Source organism: Colossoma macropomum, unplaced genomic scaffold, assembly GCF_904425465.1.
Source record: "Colossoma macropomum unplaced genomic scaffold, Colossoma_macropomum, whole genome shotgun sequence".
Lineage (NCBI taxonomy): Eukaryota > Metazoa > Chordata > Actinopteri > Characiformes > Serrasalmidae > Colossoma > Colossoma macropomum.
In genome coordinates this window covers 45,432,787-45,440,680 of record NW_023494787.1, presented here as the reverse complement: position 1 = coordinate 45,440,680, position 7,894 = coordinate 45,432,787, and positions in this window count along the sequence as shown.

Here is a 7,894-nt window from a genome sequence, read left to right as displayed (position 1 = left end):
CTTGCTTTAAACTGTGTCAAATAGTTAAGTAATTCCAAACAGACTGGCTTATGAGATTCTGCACAGGCAAACAGAGACTATTAGTTCTAGGCCTTCAGTTCAGGCCATAAATATCAAAACTCAGTCAAAGCACCTCGACAACAATGCTAATTTTTGCTATCGCCTCTATAGGATTCTACTAATGTGTTAGCGCTAAGCTAACAGCAATTCACATGAAAAAATGTTAGCCGTTCTAGATTAAACCTGGGCATTTGAAGCTTGTAAAAGACAGTAGTGTAACATGTAATTTACACTGTAGCAGTTTAGTAAAGTGTTCTGGTATAAATTGTTTGCCATTGTTTTCAATTTCTGACTGAACAACTGACTGAAACCTCGTTAGGCTTGTATTCATAGTCAGTAATGTATCTAGAACTTCCAGAAGGCCTCAAGTGATGTTTTTTCTCACAAAATTGGTAAATCCAAATGTGATTGGCTGGTTCATGTTTCCTAATGATGTTAATTGTTCATCTGACATATTAGGCCTTCAGTTCAGCTCCTGAAGTCCTAACCAATGGGAGAGCTACTTGGCAGTATCTACCTATAAACCACAGTGGGACAATTTTGGGCATTTTCAGATTTTAACCATTTTGTTTCCAACAGAAATGTAACATTGAAATACGACTAATGCTACAAAACTTGCCCAGTTTAAGTACAACTCATATGATTAAATAAACTAATGAACTAAAAGGAACTAATGTTTTATAGAAACCATTAGGCCTTTGAAGGCCTACAGATAAAGTGATCTCCACTGGGTTTCTGTCACTGTGTGACATAGTGTTATCTATAAAGCTATGCACCTTACTTTTGCCAATTTTTTATGGCATTATTATGTCATACAGTGTCAAAAAACTATATAAGGAAGTGTGTTTGAGATTAACTGGTAGATTTTATTACTTGTTAGCTACATTAGACTTGTTGTTCCAGTTCAAAACTAAAGAAGCAAACCTTAGACACCAAACATGTCTTGGCTGATTGACTACATTTTGGGGGGAAAACTGAGTAAACTTGATTTTTGAGCAGACTGTTGTTTTAATACCCCATAGCCATAACAAGCTGCATAATCATAAACATGACACACACATACACGCACAAGTTCCAAGGTCATTTAAGGACATGATTGTAGTCTTGAGGCCTGAGAAACACCACAAAGACATGATACCAGATCCGTATGCCGTGGAGCACAGTGACCACACACTTGCCACACTATTTGGTTTGCATAGTGAGTCAGAATAGAATGTGAGAATGTCACATATTGGATGTCAGTACATCAGCATTATCATCAGAGAAGCTCTGTATCACCAGCAGTGAGACAGAAACACTGTCTGTCATCTCAGCTCACAGGTCATATGTATCGACCTTGTCATAGTAAGAGTGATGATCTAGGATGAACGTTTGTCTTTCATATCTTAAGGCATACAACTCAGCAGAGGACAATAGCTTCAAGATCAGCACTTTTACTGTAGGGCATATTATATATTTCATATATGGACTCAGCATATTAGCCGTGGCTAAGACGTTACTATTTTAAAGGGCCCATATTTTACAGTTTCGATTATAAAACAGTTCATGGACCTGGTTTTTGTACTCACTCACTCACTTACTCACTCACTCATGTTCAGCAGGAAGACGATTCTCCACAAGGGGGCAATATTAGCATTCAAATAGCTTTTACTGTTTTAACTTTTCTCTGTGGAGGATGTGTTGACTAGAAAATCAACAAAGCATTTATTTTGACCAGGGGTGCCCAAACTATTTATGTACAGAAAGTAGTCCTACTTTCATTTTTGCATCACCATTTTGCAGCCTTCCTTTATCCCTTAGAATTAAATAAATTTGTTTTGTGTGTTTTTTTTTTGTTTTGTTTTTTTTTTAAATGACCCATTTTCTGACTGGATGACCACTTTACAATGCATTCAGGCACATGAAAGAAGATGCATGGAAGAAACTGTTCGGACTTAAATCCTCTGGGACTTCTGAAAAAGTCATTTTCAGCCATCCATTTCAGATGTGGGGATCCTTTGGGAAGCTTCAGTATCCATTTTGTTCCCCACAGCCATGAAAAGCACAACGTCTAACTATTTTCTCACAAAATTACTCCTTTACAGACTACTTTACAGATAACATTCTGTACAACTTCTATGAGAGTGGGGAGTCATAATATATAAATGTGACATAAATGCATAATTTGACATCACAAGCAATATGAATTGAAAACAGGCTGGTTTTCCACATATACACATATGGACTGTGGGCTGAGCAGTAAAATGTATACAATGTACATCAAATGAAATTTACAGTACTGTACAAAAGACATAGACCAGCCCTAATTTATTTATCTTTCATTAAATATATGTTATTCATTTTTTCAGGAGATATTTCTGAGAAGGTTGATAAGATAATCCACTTGCATAAGGAAGAGGAAATGAAAATAAGTAAAAAAGAGTTTCAGAGAAAATGGGACTCCTAACACCCACCTGCAAGACCTGGTAGACACCAAAACTGCCCCCATCAGATTAACAGCACTTAAAGCTTTCATCTTTGAGAGAGAGGAGAAAATCAAGCTGCTTCAGATCTGAATACTGTTATTCTGAATACTGATTCTGTAATACTGTTATTTACTATTAACTGTTAATTATATGTTTTCCTGGGACTTGAAAATGAAGAACTTGTACTAAATGGCCATTTTGACTGGAAATTAAATGAAAGAAAGGTGGTTTCTGACTCAGACACAGTATTGTACTTTTCTCTATGTGCCCTTTAAATACAAGGAGGGTACAGTAAGAGAGAAAAGCGTGATACAAGAAAGAAAAAGGAGATGAAGAGAGAAAGGCATAGATGGGAAGATGAAAGAAAGAAAGAAAGAAAAAAAGAAACAAAGAAACAAAGAAAGATACAAGAGTGGTACATTGAAAACTTTTTCACTTGTTTTTTTTTTTGTAAATGTGCTTCAGACATGATTTCTGCTTGTGTTTCACTCATTTATACGGTTATTCCAGCTGGTCTTAATTACAGCCCACGCCAAAAGGGATTTCCTCTGGACTGAACAGATTCTGATAATGAATCACCCAGGAGGGATGTTTCCAATCTGACCATGTTAGTGTTGGAGCTCAGGGCCAGAGCACCTTCACACAGACTCACAGACCTGCAGGACGCTCTTCTCTCTCTATGATGTAACTCCATTGATCGGCCATTTCCTGCTTTGAACATCTGCAGCATAAACAAACTCTCTGACGGCTTTCAGTAAGCCGGACAGACAGAGGAGAGGAGTGGAGGAGAGAGAGGGAGAGAGAGATGGAGGTGGAGAGGTGTTCTGTTACCCTGGCCTGTGCTCTTGATGACTTGCTGAAAGTCACTCAAACTGAGCAACATGGGAACAGAGAGAGAGAGAGAGACAAAGTGAGAGAGAGAGACATTAAGTGAGCATGTCTCTGTCTGTCTCTCTCTCTCTCCCTCCCTCTCCCTCTCCCTCTTGTCTTCTGATGGGATTTAGTGTAAAAATCAAATAGATTGAATGCAATTGGATCAAATCAGTTTTAGATGTATCCAGCTGGGTTTGTTTCTAATGAGTTTGAATAAATACAGTATGCTTTTTATATTTTTAAAATTAAAATAAGTTTCATATAAAATGTTTGCTTATGTTTATGAGGGCCATAAATCATTTTTGAGGGTACATCTGTCAACCTATCTATATCCATGTCTTTTTATGTATTTACAATATAGAGAAGAAAGAAAGAAAGAAAGGGGAGAGAGAGAGAGAGAGAGAGAGAGAGAGAGAGTGAGAGAGAGAGAGAGAGAGAGAGAGAGAGAGAGAGAGAAGTAATGAGAAGAGGAAACAGAACAATAGAGAAAGAGAAAAAAGAGAGTGAGGGGGACAGAAAGAAAAGGAAAACAAGATACAAAGAGAGATGGACAGAGAGTGAGGGAATGAGAGAGAGGGGGGAGAGAGAAAGGCAAATATAGAGGGGAAAATAGAGAAAGAGACAGTGGGAGAGAGGGGAAAGAAAGAAAGAAAGAAAGAAAGAAAGAAAGAAAGAAAGAAAGAAAGAAAGAAAGGTGGAGAGAGAGAGAGAGAGAGAGGGAGAGGGAGAGGGAAAAGTGGGATAACAAGAAAGAAAGATGAAGGCAAGAGAGTGAAGCATAGAGAGAGGGAGAAAGAAAGAGAAAAAGAGAGATAGAGAGAGTGAGAGAGAGATGAAAAAGAGGGACAGCAAGAAAGATTGAGGAGGGAGAGAGAGAAAAGCATAGAGAGAGGGAGAGAGGGAGAAAGTGAGAGACAGGGTGAGAATGAGAGAAAGTGTGGGGGGGGCAGTGAAAGAGAGGGGAAGGAAAGAAAGAAAGAGTGAGAGAGAGTGAGAGTGAGAGAGAGAAAGAGAGAGAGAGTCTGTGAAAGAGAGGGGGAGGGAAGAAAGAAAGAGCAATAGAGAGAAAGAGAGAGAGAGAGAGCCTGTGAAAGAGAGGGGGAGGAAAGACATAAAGAAAGAGATAGAGAGAGAGAGTGAGAGAGAGAGAGAGAGAGAGAGATCGATGAACTGGGTCCTCTGCTGGTTCTCTGTGGGGAGATGAAGATGAGCAGGCTGGAAATCAATCAGCTCACAGACCGAACACATCCATAACCTCCAGCTCGCCCAGCAGCTCAAATTAAAACGTCCACACAGGAGAGAGAGTCTCTGACTGAGCAGCGTGTGGCTGCGCAGAAATAAAGCTGTCACTTAGCGCGGCTTAATGGGCCCATTTCTGCCTCAAAACATTCCCATGTCAGGGAAAATGGGATCTTTTTTTCCAAGAACTCCCCATTTATTTAACCCCTAAAACTGCAGGCTTAATAATACATCAGGCAGAGTAGTACATAATGAGATAGTGGCACTGGTGTGCAGCAGTCTTAAACACGAGGACAGAGCATATCTGCATGCTAATGTACAGTGAGGTCTATAAGAATGTGGACATTGTCAAATTATAATTAGCTGCCTGCAATTTCATAATTAGTCATGTGACAAGTGGCTACTTAGCTGTTCCATGGTTGGCTGTGTGTTATTCCCTCATTTTTAACATAGTTGATTTCAAGTGTGGCTTTTGCATTTGGAATCTGCTGCTGTGACTTCTCAATATGAAGTCCCAAGAGCTTAATGGTCAGTTAAGCAAGCCATCATTAGGCTGAAACATTGAAACAAGCCCTTCAGAGAGATTATAAAAAACATTAGGTGTGGCCAAACTGTTTGAACCTTCTTAAAAATTAAAAGAATGCACCAGTGACCTCAGAAACTTCAAAAGGCCCAGAGGATCACAGAAAACAACTTTGGTGGATGCTTCATAGCAGTTGGCCAGATCAAGAACACCTTCCAGGAGGTAGATGTACTTGTGTTAAAGACAACAAAAGAAGTAAAAACCAGAGTACATACAGAGGCTATACCACAAGTAAGACAAGATTGCAGTTTGCCAAAAAATGTAAGGAGTGCTGTACAGTTCTGGAACATCATCTTATGGACCAATGAAATAAAGATCATCTTGTACAGGAAGGATGGGAAGAGAGTATCCATAGCACACGACCTCATCTGTCAAGCATGGTGGAGGTAGTGTTACAGCATGGGTATGCATGCCTTTTATTTATTGCATGCCTTTTATTTATTGATGGTGTAATTGTTAAAAGCAGCAGGATGAATTCTGAAGTGTACATGGCTTTATTATCTGCTCAGATTCAGGCAAATGCTTCAAAAGTCATTGGTCGGCCCTTCAGAGTGCATGTGGACAATGACCCAAAGTTTACTGTGAAAGCAACTGAAGTTGTATAAAAATGGTTGCAATTCCTATGTTGTTCACCTGATTTGGATGTAAACATCATCAAATTAAAGCTTTCACTAGTTTTGCCAATGAGCTGTGATTATGGTCTTCCACAGAATATAATCCCAAACTTTTACAGCTTGAGGAATGAAAGAAAAGCAGCTCCACCCTCCAAATGACCAGGATAGCATGTGCCTGAATTACACAAAACACTTTTTCACCATTTCTTTCACTGCTTTACTGCCACCGCCAATTTCACTGCAGGGTTGTTCTGTAGGTTTTTTTGTCTGAGTCGTTATTTTGCAAACAGCCAATTGTGATTAGTGTAGTGCTGATTGGTGACATGAAGCAGGTAAGAGAGACGTAATGTTCTTCTAGTAACCAGGGAATTTCTATTTTTTTGACCTTTGTTCTAGTTATAGGTTAAATATAATGGCAGTTAAATGGCGCTATGAGTAAAACATTCTGACAGGCTTTCTAGAGACTCGCCTCTGTAATACGATGTCAGCTGCCAACAACTGAGGAGACACAACAATCTGACTCTGCAGATTTCCTGCAGTCAAAGACCTGCAGTAATGAATTAGTGGCAGGATATGCAGGCTTTAAGACCGGAGCCATGAAGATAGATTAACAAATCTGCTTTCAGACATTAACATTACTCTAATATTGATCTTAAACTCTTAAACAGCACGCTTCAGCATATCTTATTCTAGAAGTGACCAAATATATATATATATATTTTTTTTTACATATTATATAATTCATTTATATATATTTATTTTTCATTTAGTGGGTAATTGTTATAAAAGCATGCTCTGAAAATATGAAAAGTAACTCTTCTCTGAATACCGCCTTTTCAAATTGCAAGGTGGACTGAATACAGACACTTAATGTTATAAATAAAGATTTTTTGATTGTGTTCAAAATGATGTCTTAACTATTGCAAACTGTTCTCTGTAAATAGGAACTTTTCCAGATGTTTTTTTTTACAGGGCAAAACTGCCCTGATGAGGCCTCTACTAAAAAAAAATTTAGACCAATTTCTAAATCTCCTTTTTTAAGTAAAGTCTTAGAAAAAGTTGTTTTTAAACAAATAAAAGCATATTTAATATCAAATAAGTTATTTGAGAAGTTTCAACTGGGTTTTCATTCCAATCATAGCACAAAGACAGCACTGGTTTGTGTTTTCAATGACCTCAGGCTCAGCGCTGATGCACAGTTTTGGTTGTTCTCTTCAGGTCTTATTGATCACTAGATTCTAATCCACCGTCTTGAATGCTGGGTCGGCCTCTGAGGCACAGTTTTAGATAGTTTAAATTGTATTTAATGAATAGACAGTTCCTGATTTCACTGGAAAATATTTTATCAAAACATTTAACATTTCTTGTGGAGTCCCACAGGGTTCAGTTTTAGGGCCTTTGCTTTTCTATTCTTTTTCTTTGTACATTACACTACCTCAAGGTGATGTCATTAGCAAACATATCAATTTTCATAACTATCCTGATGACACGCAATTATACATTTGATAATCAAGACTCTGTTGACAGGCTTACCAGCTGTGTGTCAGATATTTCTCAGTGGATGTCACATTTTCTACATACTGATACTTGGTAAATACGCGCTAAATGACCTTAAAACACCTGCTTACATCACAGAGTGTCTGTCTGTTTACGTTCCAGCTTGTGATCTTAGATCTGCAGATAGTGACCCTCTGCAAACACCTTCCATAAAATACAGAAAACATGGAGAGACTCTTTCAGTTATTCTGGTTCTAAACTGTGGAACTCGATTCAACCTTTTATTAGACAGTCAAGCTCAGTGCTCACTTTTAAGAAACATTTGAATACGTATCTCTTAGCATTTAATTCAAATTCTGTTGCTTTTTTTTTAATTAATACTCCTAGTTTCTGCTATTACTGTCTGTAAAGCACTTTGAGCTACCACCAGTATGAAAAGTGCTCTTTGAATGAAGATATTATTATTATTATTATTATTATTATTATTACCTTGATGACATTACACAATTAACACTAGTTAATTACTTGCAGATTAAGGGTTAGCATTATTCAAATATTACTCA